Source organism: Fukomys damarensis, unplaced genomic scaffold, assembly GCF_012274545.1.
Source record: "Fukomys damarensis isolate Sample0158 unplaced genomic scaffold, DMR_v1.0_HiC HiC_scaffold_24, whole genome shotgun sequence".
NCBI classification, from domain to species: domain Eukaryota; kingdom Metazoa; phylum Chordata; class Mammalia; order Rodentia; family Bathyergidae; genus Fukomys; species Fukomys damarensis.
In genome coordinates, this window is record NW_022900936.1 from 61,742,729 (window position 1) to 61,762,526 (window position 19,798).

Consider the following 19,798-nt stretch of genomic DNA (forward strand, 5'->3'; position numbering starts at 1 on the left):
TGATACACGCATTGCATTTGGTCCTTTTGTCTTTCTTTCACAGTATCCCTGGATGACATAGCAAGAGGGGTCTTCTGGTAGAAGCATCTTTCTCTGAAGTGACAAGGAAGCACCATCTTTCACAGCTGGAGGTGCATGCCTGAATAATACCTGGATGCCAGAAGTGCTCTTGAAGAACAAACAGGCAGCCTGTTTCCTCCTTAAGCAGCAGCAAAAGCTGTCAAAACCACAGGTGCACCAGGAACCACCCCTCTATCAAGCTGTTTACATTCTTCTTTCAGTCTAGTAGTTGGCAGCTGAGGTTGATTCTGGCCTTGGCAGCAGAAACAATGTATCTCTTAGGATTTAGGCCATACAGATTGTGACAGAACTCGCAGTTTAATGCCTACCTCCTACGAGCTATGGAGCTAAAGACCCTGGGCCAGGTAGAACAGCACTTTACTTAGAGAAAGGATGGATAAGAGGATGCAAGCCAACTGCACAATTTCTATTCCTGTCAGAGATTTCTGAAATCTCTTTTTGAACTATACCCTTTCCATAGCTAATAACTGGTGACTACAGAGCTAAATTTGGCTACAAAAAAAAAATTTACTCTGATATGAAGGGGCTACTTAGAATTATTAATGTTACTGATACTTTTCACAGATGACATGCAGGGACATTAATATCCTTGAATTATTCTTGCAAAAATTCCTAACTACAACTTCCTTATGAGTGGCCTGACTCAATAGTTGTGTACATGGAATAAAACATGAATTTTTTCATAGATGTAATAGTGTACTTATATTCCATATCCTGTATCATTAAATACATTATGATTCTTTCATTAAATACTGCTTACGATATGAATCATTGTCAAAATGAAATACAAATATATAATGTTGAATATTCGTGTCTTAGTATTCTATCACATTTCATTAAATTTAATTAACTTTTACAAAATTTTTCACAAGACAGAACACAATGTATGCATTTAATATTCAAATGATATTATAGCTTTAATAGCTTATATGGAGGACAAAAATAATTACTTATTCAAAAACACATATCTCTGGTAAAAATCAGACAATACTCCACTGAATGTAAATGTAATGTTTTTAAGTGATATCTCAATTTAAACCTGGCCTATTTTCTTTTCAAAGTACATTACGTTAATAAACATAAATTTCTTTAGCCTGTTAAGGTTTTGAGCATGTTTATTATGCAAGCCATTTAACAAAATAATACCTCCATTCCTGTATCGTTGGAACACATTTAATATGCTTCTTTGGCAGGCTTTATCAAGGCATGCTTTCTTAGTTAATTAAATCACTCAATTAAGAGGTAGAATCTTTTCATTTGCATCTATCTCTACTTTGAGCTATGTCAACTGCAATATATGTACTTAACTCAAGCAAGGTTCAGGACTTGACATAAACTGTAACCCAAAAATAGCCTTTAATATTGTAATTATAAAATATAATATACTGCATTAAGGGATTAGAAATTCACAAACAATTTCCTGTTAAATACACATCTCACAGTAAGTTGTTTTCTGCCATTATGGGACCTTGTGTATTACATTCTTCCTATGAATCCAAGCTCTATGTATCCATCTATCTATCTATACACAGTAGAAAGTCATTGTGAAAGTGAGAAGGCAGAAATTGCTACTTCAGAGACAGAGGCTTGTCCCAGAGATCTGTTAAATCACAATACACAGCCACTATCCATAACCAGTTTGGCTCATGCATCACGTTTACTGAGCTAAAATGAGGCAAAATTGTGTTGGAGAATCCAAAATCTGAACGGGAATAGAATGCCATCATTAGCATTCCAGGCTTCATATCTTTCCTTTGCCATCCATGTTATCTTTGACTTAAAATATTTATTAAGTGCTCCCCTGGGGCTACTTGACACGCGTACATTCTGGACTGTCAGAAGGGTATGGAACGGCAGATCAGTGGGCAGTGTTAATTGAGTTGATGAGTTCTCTTGGCGTCAATTCAAAATCATGATTTGTTTTGAGATTCCCATGTGAGCTCTGGTGACTAGTTGACCCCTATCTAGCAGGTAGTTATTTCAGCCAATTCCTGGATTCCTAGGGCAGTGCTGCCAATAAAACGCCAATAAAGTCCTAAATATAAAGCTGCTAGGAAATTTTAAAACAAAATTGATTTCTTAAAACAGTGACTAAAAGCAGTGGCAGGTGGTGATGGCAAAATGAGACCATTCATTCTGTGAGGCTCCAGTAGTTAGATATTTCAAAAGACATGTGGAACACATCAACTAACGTTCAAGTCTTCATTCCTAAGCATTGGTTTAAAGAAGGAAAAAGAAAGGAATCCTCCACAAAACAGACATATCCGAAGGGATCTCTCCACTCAGCTGGAGTCTTAGAATGTGCAGAACCATTGAAAGCACCAGCTATTTCACAGGTTGTCATGTGTCTTGCAAAGCTTTGTTTGTGTTTTAATTAATTAATTGTCTCTGTGCATTTAAGGTATACAAAGTAGTGACACTCATCATTGAAAATCTGCACCTTTACATAACATCTAGGTTCTTATTTTTTCCCCATTCCCCTGTCCTCCCTTTGGGAAACAAATTCAGCTGCTGCAGTACCATTATCAATACATAGCCATTAGGACTGTGATAAAAGAGGGAAACTCATTTTTTAGAGAACTGCTGCATGGAGGAAAGGGACAGTATAGGGACAAACTTTTCCAAAGGTCTTAAACAATGAGCAACTCCTTTGCTGCTTATGACTTGGATCGTCATAACATAATCATTCTCACATTCCTCAGGCAAGTTGCATCTAATTCTCTCCGGGATGGCAGGGACACTTTCCCCAGAACTTGAGTAATATTGACTGCTTACTGTTTTCTTGTATTGGATTCACTAATCCAAGGTTAACTGGATTCTGTCCATTTATTCTGAACTCTGTCTGGTGTTTTTGTTTTGTTGAATAAGTTGACTTTAACACAAGTGTTCAGGAAAAGGGTTTTTTCACAGGCCTTGGTCAGGACCTGCTAAAGCAGCTAATGTTTATGAAGAGCTTTTGTGCTAACTACAGAACAAGCCAAACCCCCTGAGACTATGATAAATCAGTCTTTCTCTCTGCATCTGTAATGGATAATTTAATGCTAACCTGACTGAGCTAAGCAACGTCCACCAGATATCAGGTAAAGCATTATTTTGGGGGGTATATATTTAAGGGCTTTTCAAAAGAGCTTAGCATTTGAATCAGAAGGTAAATAAGGAAGATCCGTCCTTACTGATAAGGTATGGATGAACAACACCTAATCAACTGAAGGCACAGACAGAAAGAAAAAGAGAATTCCTTCACTTCTGGAGCTAGAGCTCTATCTTCTGCTGCCCTTGGACAAAGGATTCCAAGTGTTCCTGCCTCGGGACTCCAAGAGTTCTACCAGCTGACCCCAGGTTCTCAGGCTTTGGATTCAGACTTATTCAGATCTACAGGTTCCCTGTTCTCTACCTTGTAGGCAGCAGATCCTGGGACTCCTCAGCATCCGGAATTGCATGAACTGATTCCTGTAACAAATCTCTTCTTTTCCATCTGAGTATTTTCTTTGGCTCAATTTCTCCAGAGAACCCAGTAATACAACTTCCCTCAGAAATGTCAAACCAGCCTTACTCTGATGGCCTACATAAAATATCTGAGTAAAGACAGAGACATTCCTGGTACTATCAACAATTTGCATTATTTACTTCAGGCAGAAATGAAAAAAACTTTCCATTTTATTTAGCACAAAATTCAGCAGCAGTAAAGTCCTGGACTCTGTCAAATAAGATTATTTCTGTGATGACAGAAGGCATGGTCTCTGTCAGATGTTCCTTATGCTTTAAATCTTTCTCCTATATCAGTCCTATTTATCCTGCCTTTCTTATTCTAAGTCAGTGTTTATGTGGCTTGTGCTTTCTTGTGTGGAACAAATAAGTTTTGTTCTGTTTTGGAAATAAAATACAGAGGTTTTTCAGTTTTACTTGTAGTTATATATTCTGCGGTTTTAGTGGGAGAAAAGCCCCCCTGCATGACACTAAGGCTATGGTAGCTGAAGTGACAGGAATAATCCTGTTCTGTTTGAGACTGTCAATACGATATGGCACATTGATTTCCCCAGTTGCATTAAGATCGTGGTCTGAAAGACTTCTGAGCACAGCTGGCCCCAGGCAAAGCCATAGTATAGGAGAGGATTGCTTGGTACTCTAGGCTCCTCTTTCTCCACTTTCCTGCTCTTTTTTTCTTTGGGGACCTCTGGTCTTCACAATTTTTCTTCTAGGTCAGAGCTCTTTTGAGGAAGACTAAATTTTCTTTCAGCACTGACGTTCTGATTGATCTAAATCTACTTGTCTTTACAAACAAATGGAAAATAAAAGCCATTTTCATTTTTAGAATTAATGTATTAATATTTTCATTGAGAATGTTAAATATAACCACTGTTTTTATTAAATTACTAGCACATTTGCAGTGCATAATGATTATATTCATTGTGGGTAGTTGGTACATGTACTTAATGCATCTTAATTCTTATTTTCTTGTTCCCTTGTCTTCCCTTCCATCTCTTGGTCCCCATCTCCTTCTCAAAAGATCTATCCCCCTGTTTTCCATTATCTTTAATTTCTTTGTAATTTATTTACATTTTGGGTTTCTTATGTAAGAGCAATCAGCTGATTTTGAAGTTTATGACTGATTCATTAACATTATGGTCTTAAGGTACATCCATTTTCCTACAAATGACTCTCATTTGCTTTTTATGGCACAGTAGTACTTCACTGTTTATAAACACTGTATTTTCTTTATGCATTCATCTGGTTATGGACATATAGGCTGCTTCCAATATTTAGCCATTAAGAATTGTGCTCCTATAAACATGGGGATGCAGGCACCCTTGTAAGATTATTCTTTAAATCCTTTGGGAAGATACCTACAAGTGGAATACTTAGGTATTTGTAGTTTTAGTTTTTTGAGGAATCGCTATGCTGATTTCCATAGCGATTATACTATTCCCACCGATATACAGAAAGGTTTCATTTTTCTCACAGCCTTGCCAACATTTGCTATCATTTGAATTCTTGATGACAGCAATTCTTTCAGGATTAAGAGGGAGCTTCAATATTATTTCGAATTATATTTCTCTAAAGGCCAGAGATACTGAACTTTGTTTTTTCATGGATTTACTGGTTATTTGTATTTTTTCTTCTGCATCAAATCTTCTCTAGCTTTCCCTGTTCTTCCTCTTTGCAATCCCTCCTTTTCCACTTGCTGCGTCTACTTTTCACAGACATTTAATTCTTTCCTGCCCAACAAACTAAAACTGATAAAAACAAATCAAGTAAACCTAGATAGCTCCTTGTTTCCTGTATCGCATAAAATTACCTTTCTCCACTCCGAAAGCCATATTCTATCCATGCTTCCTCTGCCTTCTCTCATTACTCTTTCCTGATTGCTTATGTGTCTGGCTTCTTCACCTCCCTGGGAGCTTCTTTCTTGAAAGTCTGCAGGAGACCTCTGACAACTCACCCAATTACTTTTGGTGGTGTTGGTGGAGGCAGTGCTGGCAGTGATGGGTGTTCCACTCTTTTTCATCTCTCTTTAGAGTTTGTTACTTGTTTTCCCTTTGTTTCTTTAGTTTTGAGGGACTGAGGATAAACCCAGGGCCTTGAAGTTAACTGGTTTTCTTCTAAGAATCCCTTTCTCCAGGATGTTTGCAACAAGACCTTACATTTCTTGCCTTCCTTGTTGAACGTGCTTCATAAAGTATATCCTAAGCCCTATACTTTTCACTGTATATGGACTTTTCTTTGCTCTTTTAATCAGTTTCCTTATTTACAGATCATTTGAATTGAATAAAGCATGAAATCTTTTTCTACCCCATCTCATCTACATGCCTCAATAGTAGTGTTTTATGTCTTTCATGAATATTTACCTGGGCAAATCACGCTTTCCTTCAACACCCCCAAGCTATTAGTGCTTCTTCTTCTTCTTCTTTTTTTTTTTTTTTTTTTCTTTTCTGGTACTGGGGATCGAGTATGGGACTTTGCACTTGTGAGGCAGCGAAACCACTGAGCTCAATCCCTGCCCGCTATCAGTGCTTCTATACTACCTGCTCCTTCTACTGTGCAGGCCTCTTGCTGGTCCATTTGCCACTATTATTTCAGGTCTCAATTTCAAACTGAACAGCTCCTAATCTCCGATGCTCCCCTGTCCCTATATGGCCACATCCAGAGCACCATAAGAGCCCTGGGAATTTATAGATAAATTTCCTTCCACACTGGTATGCCTGAAGCTGAGAAACCCATTGATTCTACCTGAAATACGTGGTCTTCCTTCTTCACACCGCTGACAGATTAATCTTTTAGATTACACCTATCATCTTATTATTCTATGCTTTAAAGCCATCATTAGCCACTCACTACTTTCAATTACATCCTACTTACTTTACCTGACACTTAAGACCCTACACGGCACAGAATTGAGGCAGCATGTCCAAAATTTAGGCTCAGTAAAACTAGAGACTCTTTTTAGTAAATGACCTCAAATCTTCTTAATCTTCATGGCTTCTCTGGTATTAATAGCTACAAAACACTGGTTTCAATGCCATCTGGGGGAACAATTTCCATCTTTCTAGGACAGCCTTCGATGCCAGCTCTCCTGTAATGTGCCTCTCCATTCTGCATTGGGCAGGATCGCCCCCTCCACACCAATTGTGGAATTTGTGTCATGTCTTATGACACTTATGTTGAAGTAGTGAAAGTGAGAAGTTTTTCAAAAACTGGTATCAACCTAAGGAACTGCCATGTTTTTGTTCTTGTTTTGTTTTTCCAAATAAGTCCTAGCTTACCGAAAATGTTACTTTCATGCATTTGGAAGCATGCCACATTGGTCATTCTACACAATAAATTCTCAAAATCGTAGTAGGCAATCAAATATTTTTTTGAATCGTGTTTAGCTCATTGACATAAGAAATACATTTGAGTGTTTGGGCTGAATCAGCATATATCTTCCAGGGACATCAATAATTAAGCCTTCTTTCTCATTGTGCAAATAGTTGGCAATCTTTCCTGTATTAGCACAGTAGGTTTTATTAGGTGGGTTGGGAACTTATTTTGTGTTATGCTGCATTTTTTTAGTGTTCATAGGTACTCTGTCGGTGCTGCAGCAATCCCTCAAGCTTCTTTCTTCTCCCAGGCAACAGGCAATCCCTGTTTTCCTACACGTAAAATCTTCTGTTAGCGTTTGCGAAAAGCCTTTGAAAGGTACCTGACTTGTGCTTGTCCAGCATGCAGCAGCTATCACAAGTGTATCATATATGATGCCCACAGGATGCCAATAGTTAGATTGTAACCTGTAGGCTCCAAATGAAATATGTGACTGACTCAAGCTGAGCCAAAACTCATTGTCAATAAATCAGCAGTTAGCCCTAAGAAAAAGAGAATAGAGATGAGAGAATCAGCTTCCTTCCATTTTGTATAACCCACTTCGAGTCCATTCTGCGTGTGCTGACTAAAATTGTGTGTGTGTGTGTGTGTGTGTGTGTGTGTTTAGCATGTGTAAAGCTAAAAACAAAGTCGCAAGCTGAAAACGGGTTGTCTGGATGACATGGGAATGGAGACAAGAAGGCACTGTAATTATTTCATTTGTGGAGCAATATATATATATAAAGCATTTGACCTCTCGTAAATAGTGCCATGGGGAAGGGACTTAACTCAGGGCTCAGTTCATCCCTCATTAGAACTTCATTATACTATCTTAATGCTGAAACTTATTAATGCAAAGACTGCCTAAGAAATAAACAGAAAAAAATGTTCTTAGTAAGAGTATTTTCAGAATACTTGCCTCTGGATACAGTAATTCCCCACCACTCCTAGTTCCACAATACAGCCAGGACTATGAGGCAAACTGCACTGTACAGGTCTTTCACATACATAAATCTGAAATGTACAGTGTGTGTGTGCATCACACACTGCCTGCTAAATTCATGTAGAAAAAGGAAGGGCTGCAAACCCTAAACTAAATCTTTTTCAATACGCTCAGAACACAAAAAGCAGAGAATGCAAAAGAGAAGCCTCTCATGGGCAGATAAGCCCAAGCACCTCTAGTTAAGCAACAGTCAAAGCTGTTCTCTCACATTTCAGGTCTGCATCAATGGGTGGGAAAAGCAATGGGTTTCAAACTAAACACTACTTTGTCATAACGCATTAAAATCAGCAATTGCTGTTATCTGTGGAAAGCTAGAGATAAGCAGGACCGGCGACCTCATTTTTACTTTTTAAGCAAATGGGCTCTGACGTTTTTACCAACTTGGGCCACCTCTCTAGATTAAGTGTCTTACATTCATCTGACTAAAAGCCCATTGACAGAGATGAAGTGACCACTCTCAGGGGAAAGTGAGTGCCTATGGCATGAGCGAGACAATGAAACGAAGGAGAAGAATAAGAAAAGTCAGGATGAATGTTAGGGCTCATTGGTGTGAGACCTGACACAAAGGAACCAATGTCAGCATCTTCTATTACATGGTGGAAGCTGGCAGGTCCATGTGCTGGAGGACTGGAAGAAAGCTTAGGAGAAACTTCACTATGGAACACTCAGGTTTTGCAGCTGATATTCATGGATTAGTCTGATGGGGAGGAGAGGAGCAGGGAGAAAAATCACCATGTATTAGGCATCTAATAGATGAGACTGTGTGTTCTTCTGCCAAACATCATATTTACTGTTTTATATTTATTTTCATTTCTACACTTCTATAATGTCAAAAATGACAGAAGAGGATAAGGTTCCTGATCATATTCATTGACATTTTCATGACATCCAGGAGTAGGGCATGAGTTAATTGCGAGGAAACCACAGAGATCCTGCTGCTTCTTAGAGGCCAGAACCAAATAGCTTCCTTGTTCCCCAAAGTTACAAAGGACCAAAGAAGTAAGTATTGTCACATAATATTTAAACTTATAATTACAGCTGAGAGTCATGAGTTGGGTCTTTCTGCCCTTTGTAAAATATCACCAGGGTAGTATGGTATATAACCCCGTGAAGTTTAGGGCAAGATTTCAGAAGGTCTATTACTATTTATCAAAATAATACTATTATATCTGGCTAGGTTCCTGGGTACCAATTTAGAAGCCTCAACTCCTTAAAGCTGTGGCTGAGGAAGGTAAAAATGAAAGTGGGTCCTCTCACTGCTGGACCCTGTTCTATGCTGTGAACCTTTGTAAGGTCCTCCAGCCCTGTATTACCACCCTGTGACCACTTCTGTAAATTTCCCTTGACCAGTCCTTCTCACAACATTTAGGAAGAGGCCAGTGATGACTGGTGAGGAGCACATGGGATTCTCAGTGCAGGGAATTCTGGGATACCCAGGTCATGTCCTAGAAGAGAGACAGCAGGTGCCAAGTAGCCACTGCTTAGACTGTTGATTTTTCCAGCTACAAGGAATGGTGTGGCTACAGAGGGACCAGATTGAGGAGTTCAAGCACGGGACCCAGCTTCTTTTCCCTTGGCTAGTGGCAAATGAATAATGTTGTGATTCTACTTCAGGGAAGTGGGTAGGGCACACAGTCATTGCTCAGCTATGAAATCACTCAATTTGTAGAAACAATTCTGCCGCCCCACAGAATTTTATATTAATTTTCTAGGTTTGACAAAAGAGGATCACATATCGTACATCTAATCATTTTAATCCAAAGACAGGAGACTAATCAACAGAAAAAACAAACATGGATAGAAAAAAGTTTCCCCAAATAAATAGAGGGGGGAAAAAACTCCTTTTGAAACAAGTCATTGGAAATCAAATCAGATCTTCACAATTTACCTTTATAGTATAAAGGACATAATTTATATGAGTGCCAATTTCTGTAGCTATAAAAATGGAGTTAGCAACACTCATTTTTAGGGCTGTTGAAAAGATTAAGTATTCTATTTGAGTGTGTCCAACTCCATATTTGAATATATAGTAGATGCTTATTAAGTATTAGTTTCCCTTTCCCTTTCTCTCATGCTTAGTTTCATATATTACTTTTCCTAAAATCCTGTCTAATGAACTTACACATAGATAGATAAAGATAGAGGGGGAAGAGAGAGGGAAAGAGAGACAGAATTTTTTGATATTATGCATATGTTTTTATAAAATTGTCTTGCATAAGGAGGAATGATGTGTTTATTGTCATGCTTGTCTCTTCCCCCTTGCTAATATGTGATACATAATCTATATATGCATATGTGTATTATATGCATATAGCATAAATACATGTGAATATTTCATATATATGTAAATGTAGCATAAACATTCATATGTTTCCAAATATGTATAAGTAAACAAACACTATGAGATACACAGGTGGGACTAATATATCCCAGAACTCAGCCTTTTTTACATCTCTCTGCCCTCTTGCACCACGTTTTAAAAATCATTTCTACCTACTGAAAGTGAACATATTAATTTAATGTTGGAAGATAGAAAAGAGGAGAAGATATAACCTTAAGCACAAGGTATATACAAAAGCCAGATCAAGGACCTTAAGGCAAACTGGTGTCAAATGGGTGACACTGCCATTGCCTCACCTTTGAGATCTGATACCTTATTTTGCCCTTTCTGAGAAATGGGCACATAGAATCTTCAGGCAGATTGCTCAATATAAAGGCATAAAGAGCTCTATCTTCTATTTTACCCTTCAGACTAGTAGTCAACAATTCTTTAGATCCTTACATAATGAAAGATTAGTACAAGTCCAAAATCTTAGCTTTCTTAGACCTTTCACCTTCTCTACCATACAAATCTACACTGTACATTCATTTGGGAACAGAAGTCATTTTTAAAATGGAACATGCACCACTGTTTTGGGCTGCTAGGCTTTAGCTTTGAGTGATGCTGCTCACGCAGAAAGATATGAAACAAGGCAGCGGAGAAATACGGATCTGCCTTCTAAACTGAAATGCACTGCTGTTTCTCACCCCTCTCCAAGAGGAAAGAGAAATTGACAGATACATGTCATACAGCAGTAAGAAAAGCAAAGCAAGCCATGATTACAAGTCCACTTGGGGATAAGTAAGATACAATCATATAGGAAATGAATGGGGGGGGTAAACAAGGAACTCCAAAAGGAATATGGACAAAAAGCAAGATAGATACCGATACACAGGGAGCAAAGGTTTAGAGTAAAATCTCACTTGTAAAAGCACAAGCTTCTTACAGAAATACTGACAAGTTTCAGAGGAATGGGCCAGTGATCTGTACTTAGTACAGGGGTGAGTTAATTAAAAATACAGAAAAAAATGAAAGGAGGAAACAATCTTTCACATTAAGTAGTAACTGATATGGAAGGAGAATCTGTCTACTGGTAGTGACACCCCGGAGAGAAACAAATCCAACTTCCATGGGTACAAACTGGGAAAGAGAAATATGCAGCGAGATCACATAAAGAGAAAGCGAGAAGGCAGCTGCGATTGAGGGCAATACTCGCTCTCTTTCTCTTGCAGGTAGACACTCATACACATACACACACTACAGCAATGCTCATGCACTAGCTGGTAAAAGTTCCAATCAGCAAGGGTATTTCTGCTTGAATGGCCTGTAGGGTGTTATTACTGAATTAAATCTAATGAGAGAGAGAAAAGAGGCAGATCATAGGACAGAGAGTGAATTACAGTGTGGGTCTCTGAAAATTATAGGACGCATGCACCTTGGCAGTATTAGGAAATAGAAATGCATCGTCCTTTCTCCTTCCATTTTTAGTGATACATGAAGGCTACTGTGGATATTTCCCCCTGAACCACACAGAATTTCGGGAAGAGTGTTTCTAACATGACTTCCTAGAATCCAAATTAGGAATATACTTAGTGCTCTTCATATAAAGCACAGCGCCAGAACAAATCTAGACTGGTTAAAGAGAAATCAGATTATGGCTGAAGGATAGTTGAAAACCTAAGGAATGCACTTCCCAACGTTGATCTTGCACTTCTTCATGTCTTGAGCTTTGCATTGACGGAGAATGAAATGTGGTGGGGTGCTGAAATGCTTTTGCAAACCAGGGTATTTTTTTAATCTACCTGCAAAAGTACATTAGGCTATTTCTGGGAATGGGAAGAGATGAGCAGATTAGGGATTAGATATTTTTTTTCTCTTTTTAGTCCTTTTCTTTAAATGTCATCCTTCTGACTGGCGCACTTATTCTAATTTATTTCTATCCCTGTAGAGCAAAGCCATGCCATAAAGTTTGATTTATCTTATTTAGTGCAATAAGTTAATTGGTTACTGGGTCATCCGTATGCATTGAGTAACACACATGCTCAGGCTCATGCCCTCATCCTTCCCTCCCTCCTCTCTCTCTCTCCGTCTGGCTCGGTAAATAACACTGTAGGGTTATGTGAAAATAGTTTAGTTCACTGTGTCGGGACTGCTAAGGTAAGGTTTTCTCTTTCTGTTCTGCATTGCAGCACTGCCCTTGATATTCAAAGTTCTGCTTGGTAGAGTTCACAGGCCACAGCAGTTCAGGAATTAATTTCCATAATTATCTCCTTAACTTTCTCATTATGAAAGGCATCATCCCTGGATGGCAGGAAGCCAACCTGCTGACCCCAACAGGACGGCGCTCCACATGAGACACTCAGATTGGCATGCTTCCTTTGTCTCCTTCTTCATCACATGGGCCCCCTAAAGGGATACTGTTTGGGCTACGAAATGGTATTATCAGTGAAAATGCATGAAGATCTCTTTCACAGAGCCATCCCAGGGTCATGCGTGTAGTCTTCTGTGTGAGATAGATTTCAAGTCTCAGCTATTTACTAGCTTGTCAGCACATGAAAGTTAGATGTGTTGTCTGACCCTCCGTTTGCCTATCCGTTAGCGAAAGAGATGGCTTTGACCACATAGGAGTGTCGCAGAATTTAGACCCATGTCACTGAAGATGATTAGATCAGGAGTACACAGGGGCCAGTGCTCGGGACTGGGGATAACTGGCTTTTAATGGAACAAAACCTGGGGAACAAAGGCCATTTAGATACCAGGACTACATTTCAAAAGTGAACTGATTAGAGCTTAGGGTAGAGTAATAGCTTCAGAGAATGAATCTTTAAGGGGAAGATTGGTAACATTTACTAACTGATTAGATGTGGAGGTCAAAGAAAAGGGAGCAATTGAATAAATTTACGGTGATGAGACTGGGACATTGAGAGGATCCTAGTGAAATTATTAATAATTAGGAAACAGGGCAGGGATGATGGTACTGTTCCTCCGTGCCCTCATCACAGCTCTTCTCTCCATACAGAAAAGAAAAAAAAAGCTCTTAGACCTTAAAAGCCAGAGTGTAATTTTAGCTTTAATCTGTCCCTCCTGAATACAATTCATGGGCAGGGAGACAAGAGGAAACCAGAAAGGAGACCATGAGCTGGCACCTGTTGGGCAGTCAGTTGATGTCTGCTTGCATAAGTTGGACTGAGACAGGTGAAAAGCAAGAACATCACTGTGACAAGCCCGAGAGGCATCTAAGAGGCAACAGCAAGTGAGGGACAAGCAGAAACCATGGACATCTGAGGCCTTCTGTGACAGCCTCAGCTTGCCCAGTAAGGGAGAAATTTAGGACAAGTGACCTCACCTTTTTCTAGCTCACTGTTCTTATATGTAAAAAGGAGCACATAACACTCTACTTTCAGGGTCATTGTGAGAATGCAGTGAGATAATGAAAGACTTCCAGGACTTAAATACTCATGCCAAGTGATCAGGGCAGCACTTGGTACACAGTAGTTATTTAAGCAATTTTGTTATACTGAGTAGCACATTGTGAAAAGCAATGTAGAGCTGAACACGAGGTTTTGGCTATCATTCAGAAAAAGCTATTTCAATGAGTAGGTAAAAATGGAAGGGTAGTTTCTGAAGTCAAGAAGGCAGAGACAAGCAGTAGTCTCACAAAGCAATCCTTGAAGCACAGGAGAAGATTCGGGAAAACAAGGATACTTTGGAATGTGCAAATATTCTTATATTTGGGGCAATATTCCTAAAGAAAAACAACAGCGCCCTTTGAAAATAAAGTCCTCACCAGAAGAATACTAAGGCTTCTTCTGAGGTTACTCATACTATTATAATAGCAATGCAACTATTATTACTAATTATATTTTAAAGCAAAAACTCTAGCACATGTCTAGGGGAAATAAATAGATGAGAAGGAGACAGTACTCACTAAGGCAGGTCAAAGGATGCAACTTTTCTGATATTATACATATAAACCCAAAGAGAGAAGGTTTGTCCATAGGAATAATAAGATAATTTATTATTAAATAGCTCCATTTAGATGAATAAACCAGTAGTAATAAAAAAATTCAGTTTACGACTTAGCTTAAAATGCAAGTAAGATCAAGTTTATAGAAAATAAACATTTTGCATTCACATGAGAAAATGATAGTGCCACAATTCTGGTTGCTGGCATAGACTCTGCTAGATTAGCTTCATATGGGAATGGTACAAGCCACACATCAGATGTGTGTTCATGTAGCTGAATCCCAGAGGAGCTATAGCTAACCTAATCCTGGGTCTGGAGTCTCTTTCCAGGTACTGTAAAATGCTCTCTAATATTTTTCCCTCTTTCTTGCTGACAAAATCTAAATGATCTAAAAGCATCTCCAATGAGTACAGGAGGAAAGAACACAACTAATAGCAAATGTGCACTTGTGCTCCACACTCCTAGGGTTTTCAAAGTAATAAAAACCAATTAGATAACACTCAGCAGCTACAGTGAGGGAGAGCAGGGCAATCTTACCACTACTAATAGGGTTTTTAATAATAGATAGGTTTCTCTCTGCAAAGCTGGAGCTGGAAGCAGCAGAAGTATCAATTGCACAGCATTCTGCTGACCAAAACTCAAGGCAAAGATGTTACATTAATGCAGTGGTCTGTTGGCTTAAAGTCTTCGGTTAGAGCCAGGATAGGACTTACAGAATGACCACAGAGAATCCCACATAAGTAGGAATTATAAGCAAAATAAAAGCAAGCTTTCTCCTTGGATGTTATGTGCTAGGTTATAACCCACCCCAGAAGGAACCCAGGGAGGTCCACATTTGGTGAATTGAAATCTCATATTCAGGTTTAATTATTTGGGTCAAGGAAAGATAGAGACTTTCAGTGCTATGAAAATGTTGACTCTCACTCAGTAGAACAGCTTTGATCTGCAGGGAGAATGCAATTATACAAATCTTTTCTACCTGATAGTAACCAATGACCTATAAGGTTACCTTTAATTCTGTACCACATACACCATTCAGATCAAGTGTTTGGATAACGTTTGGCTAATTCTTTTGCTTAAACAAAAATATAAGTGTAAAGTAGTTGCCTTGTTGTCATAGAAACCACCATTAAAATAATTCGTCAACTCTACTTAATTCATCGTTTCTGCCTCTCTTCAAAACTGTTAAAAAGGAATCTTTAAAGAGAAGGAAGTAGTGTCTGGGAGAAGGCAGGACTGTGCCAGAGTGTGTGGGGAGCCCGGAATAGGTCACTGGATCAGCTTCCTACAGGAGTACTGGCATAGCCCCACCTACTTCCAGTTCGTGTTCTTTTCTTTCTTTTTTTCCCACATTATTCTTTAAAGTATAATCATTTCAGTTTATGAAAGGAATTTCCTCAGGGCATGTGGTTATAGTGCAAATTTTGTATGATCAGATCAAGCTTGTGAATAATACATTCATCTGTGAATAAACTCCCAGGGCATGCCCTCCTGGCTGAGCCTCTGTAATGAAGCATTTGACTATAATTCGGTTAAGAATGTGGGGGGTGTAAATATATGTGGGAGGAGAGAGTATAGAAAAGACTTCAAACCACAGTGAAACCATTTCCTCCTGAGCATTCAGGGTTGCATTCAAATGCTGTTTAGAGAAAGTGCTGTTGGTTGGCATGAGGTTGATTCATAATAGTATTTCAGAGAAAAGGGGAAAGTGAAATGACCCTGGCCAAAAATACAAGGTTGGCAAAGACATGGAAAAGTGACAGAGTACAGTCAAGATTGCTCACTTTCAGTTCCACCTCTTCCACCTTCCTGAGCTAAGATAGAATGTTTCTCCCTCGGGCATCTAGAAAAGTGAACTAGTCCAGGTTGGTTACTCTCAAGGGTCCCTGACTTTAAACATCATCTTTATTCCATATTTTTATGTGACTTATTCTCAAGTCTTCTGCAATTTATTAAGACATATGAGACCGCTCACAAGATATTCAGGGTTGACCCCATCTAAGTTAGAAATATAGAGAAGTCTCATCATTTCTGACATTAACTTCAAGTAAAAACTGGCAGGAAAGGCAAGAAGAGGTTAGAGATTTTCTAGTCTGATGTTTCCCAAATATATGCATTTAGAAAGAGTAACCTGATCTTTTATTAAAATATATTCTTAAGACTTCACCTTATAAGAATATGATATATAGGTTCCTAGAGATCATACGTGAACAAGAACTCTAAATGATTTTGTGGGGAGAGGGGAATCGGGTCAGTTTAGGAAAAAGTTGAACCAGAAGATAGAATTCTGTCTTGAACTTGAATTCAGGAAAATCTCTGATGATTTAAATGTCTGTTAAGTTCACCACGTCAAAATGAAGCCTTAAACACACTGTATAGAAAGCCCAAAGAAAACAAGGAAGTTCAAAATCAAAGGAAAAGCTGGAGCAATTAGAGGAAGTGGATTTCTGAGAAAGTTTAGTAAGTGGGATAACTGTCTTTCATCGGGGTACCTGAGAAGTGAGACTGTTATCTACACAGTGAACCTTCCTTATAATAGCTCTTTAAATCTTCACCAAACTATGAATATTACATAATATTAATTCTGATTTTCAAACACAGTAACTAAGACTGCAGTTACACTTTGAGTTTGCAGGAAAACAGGAAAGTTTTCAAATCTATTGAGCTATATGCAGGTCGGATACGAGAAACTTTATGGATACAGGTGCTTTTAATAATGGAGAGTACATATCAGGACAGATAGTGAGAGACTCAGACATTAGAAACCGAGAAGGTAGCTCTAAAGGCAAAAATGAGAGTTAAAACAATCTGAGCAGCCTTGCAGATGGCCCTGCGCTGAAGAGTTTGAACAGTATCTTGTACACGATGAGTTAGCCCTGAAGATTCCTAAATTAGGGTGTTAGATAACGCATGCAGTGAAGAAAATACAATCCATTGTTTTGTGCTATGCAGGGATGGCAGTATGCAGACCTGAAAAGTTATTTTTTTTCTTAATTAGCTAGATACAAATAAATTTGGTAAGTAAAAGCACATTACACACTCAAATTCAGGATCATTTATCTTAAGCCTTAGGATCAGTGAGCATAGGTTATTTTGAGGTTGAGACTACAGGATCAGAAAATTGGAAATAATTGAGTTGTGAAAGGTAGAAAGTTGCTGAAGACACTGTTCATGAATGAGGCACATGTAAACAAGAGCCGCTTCCTGTAGGTGTCTTATAATCTAGTCACAACCAGCATTCCAACCTGCATATACTCAGCTATATTTGACTCCATTTCAATTTTTTTTAAAAAAATACAATACCACAAATAGATTTCAAAAAGTGAATAGACCTGTCTGAAACAATTTATTTTCTCAAGTTAACCAAGATGGGAATGGGGATCATTTATAGATGAATTCTCAGAAAATAACACACAATTATTTTGAAATTATATTACTTTTTTAAATGTACTCCCTTGGTATTACTGGAAATAAATTTAAAAGCTATGATGAAAGGAAGAAACATTTTAAGGGAAGAAAAAATATTTCCATTAAAATCTACTGGGGAGATTTTGGTGCTTATAAAACTAATAGCCAAGGCATAAGGGTAAACATATCTCAGGTGTTTGCGAAGAACCATCTTGTTCTCCAAATATATGGGATGTACCTACATAGAGACAGCAATAGAAAGGTTAAGAAATGGGCCAGGGATTTAACTCAGCGGTTCAGTGGCCTGCCTTGCAAGCGCAAGGACCCGAGTTCAATCCCCGGTACCCACCCCCCAAAAAAAGAAAGATTAAGAAACACATCTAAGGCCACATGGTCAGCAGGTAGAAAGGGGAGTTGAGTTTGGCTTGACTGGGGTTACCTTAAGTTGTAACCCTTAGGAATGCCCCGAGTAACCCTAGTAGATCATCCCTATGTAGATGCCTAGCAGTATGTAAGTGAATGACCACAGGAGTGCTAGGGGGAGCTTTACAACCAGACCCTCTGTGAGGAGAATGTGCCTGAAATCTTTGATATTAGCCTGAGACAAACCAGGTACATCCTAGCTTAGATGAAGGCACTTTAATCCTAACCATTATATAATGTTTCTTCTTATGGCCCAAAATGCAAAAATTCATCTGGTCTTGCTGCTACCCAGGACCATACTTCTGTCACTAAGTTCTCAGTAAATCACATCTGTGTCCCTGCTGTTTCTTTGCTTTCAGAGCTCCTTGGGGCTGGTTCTCATCCACTGGGACCATGTTGTTCAAAATCAGTAGCAGAGCTGTGCTCTGGGACCAAGGCTGTCTGCTTCTGCTACAGTTGTTAAAAATAGTCTAAAGGCCCAGGTGTTAAGGGCTTGGTCTCCAGCCCTGGGGCTGGACTGAGCAGTAGAGGAACCTATAAAAGGTGGGGCCTAATGGAAAGTGGGGATCACTGGGGCATGCCCTAGAGGGCACTGTAAGACTTCAGTCTCTCCCATGTGCTTTCCTCTCTAAAGGCCTAAAAGTAACTGGTCAATGCAAGCAAGGACTGGAACTTCTAAAACTGCAAGACAAAAATGAATCTTTCTTCCATAAGTTCATTTATCTCAGTTAACTTTGAGGGGAATGGAATGTAAACTAGCATTCCCCTGGGTCAGTGGTGGTCACCCTACAGCGTGCATGCCTCAGCTGGCTGTTTGTTATCACTGAAAGCTCTAAAAGTTCCATCATCACTGCTGTGAATGCATGCTCTGGCTCAATCTCTGTTTCCTCTGGCTCTTGTGGTACCATTCTAAGCATGTTGCGTGCACAGTGGAGCTCGCAGACTCACAGGAGACCTCTGGACCTTGGGACTCAGGAAACACGGTAGGGAGCTGCTGTGTCTTTAACACTAAAACAATTAGTGAGGTTTACTAAATAAAGTCTGAGGTCTGGAGTCTGATGATCCGTGCTCGAGGATTCCTTATACAGCCTTCATCGGCTACTCTGATTCTTGTGTTCCTTCTTTCCTAAACTAAGTGGAGAGAGAAACTAATATATGCATCATAAACATATTGTGAAAGCTAAGCAAGTATATATGAATACAGTTACTTAACAATCTTTTAAAGACTGGCATCGATTATAAAGTGTTATGTGCATATTATTGTTTAAATATTAATTTTAAATGCTTTTTTCTTATGATGTCTTTATAGAGAAAAATACCACATCTTACTTACCTCTGAGTTTGGACGTTCCTGAAAAGCTCTTTCCACGTGTCTGCTTGCTTTCTCCTCTATATTGTGCAGATGCTCAGCCTGCCAGTGGGTGGCTAAAAAACCCACTGCCAATAACCTCAGATCCAGGCTGCATGTAAAATTACGGATGTGCTATTGGAAAGTCTGGCACTTGTAATTTTTTTCAATCAACAAGTTAGAAAATTGTTAAATCAGATCTTTTTTACTGTATTCATTCAAGCATTCTGTGTTAATGATCATTTATTTCATGTGTCAACACACGGAGAAAAAATTGAAAGAAACCTCTCTATAATTTGGGCTGCAGGCTTTAAGAATTGAAAAATGTACGGCTTCCTGTCTTAACTATCAATAGCTTTATTTTTAGAAGTTGATTGACAAGAATAAGCTCTTGGAATCTCTCCCAAGTCA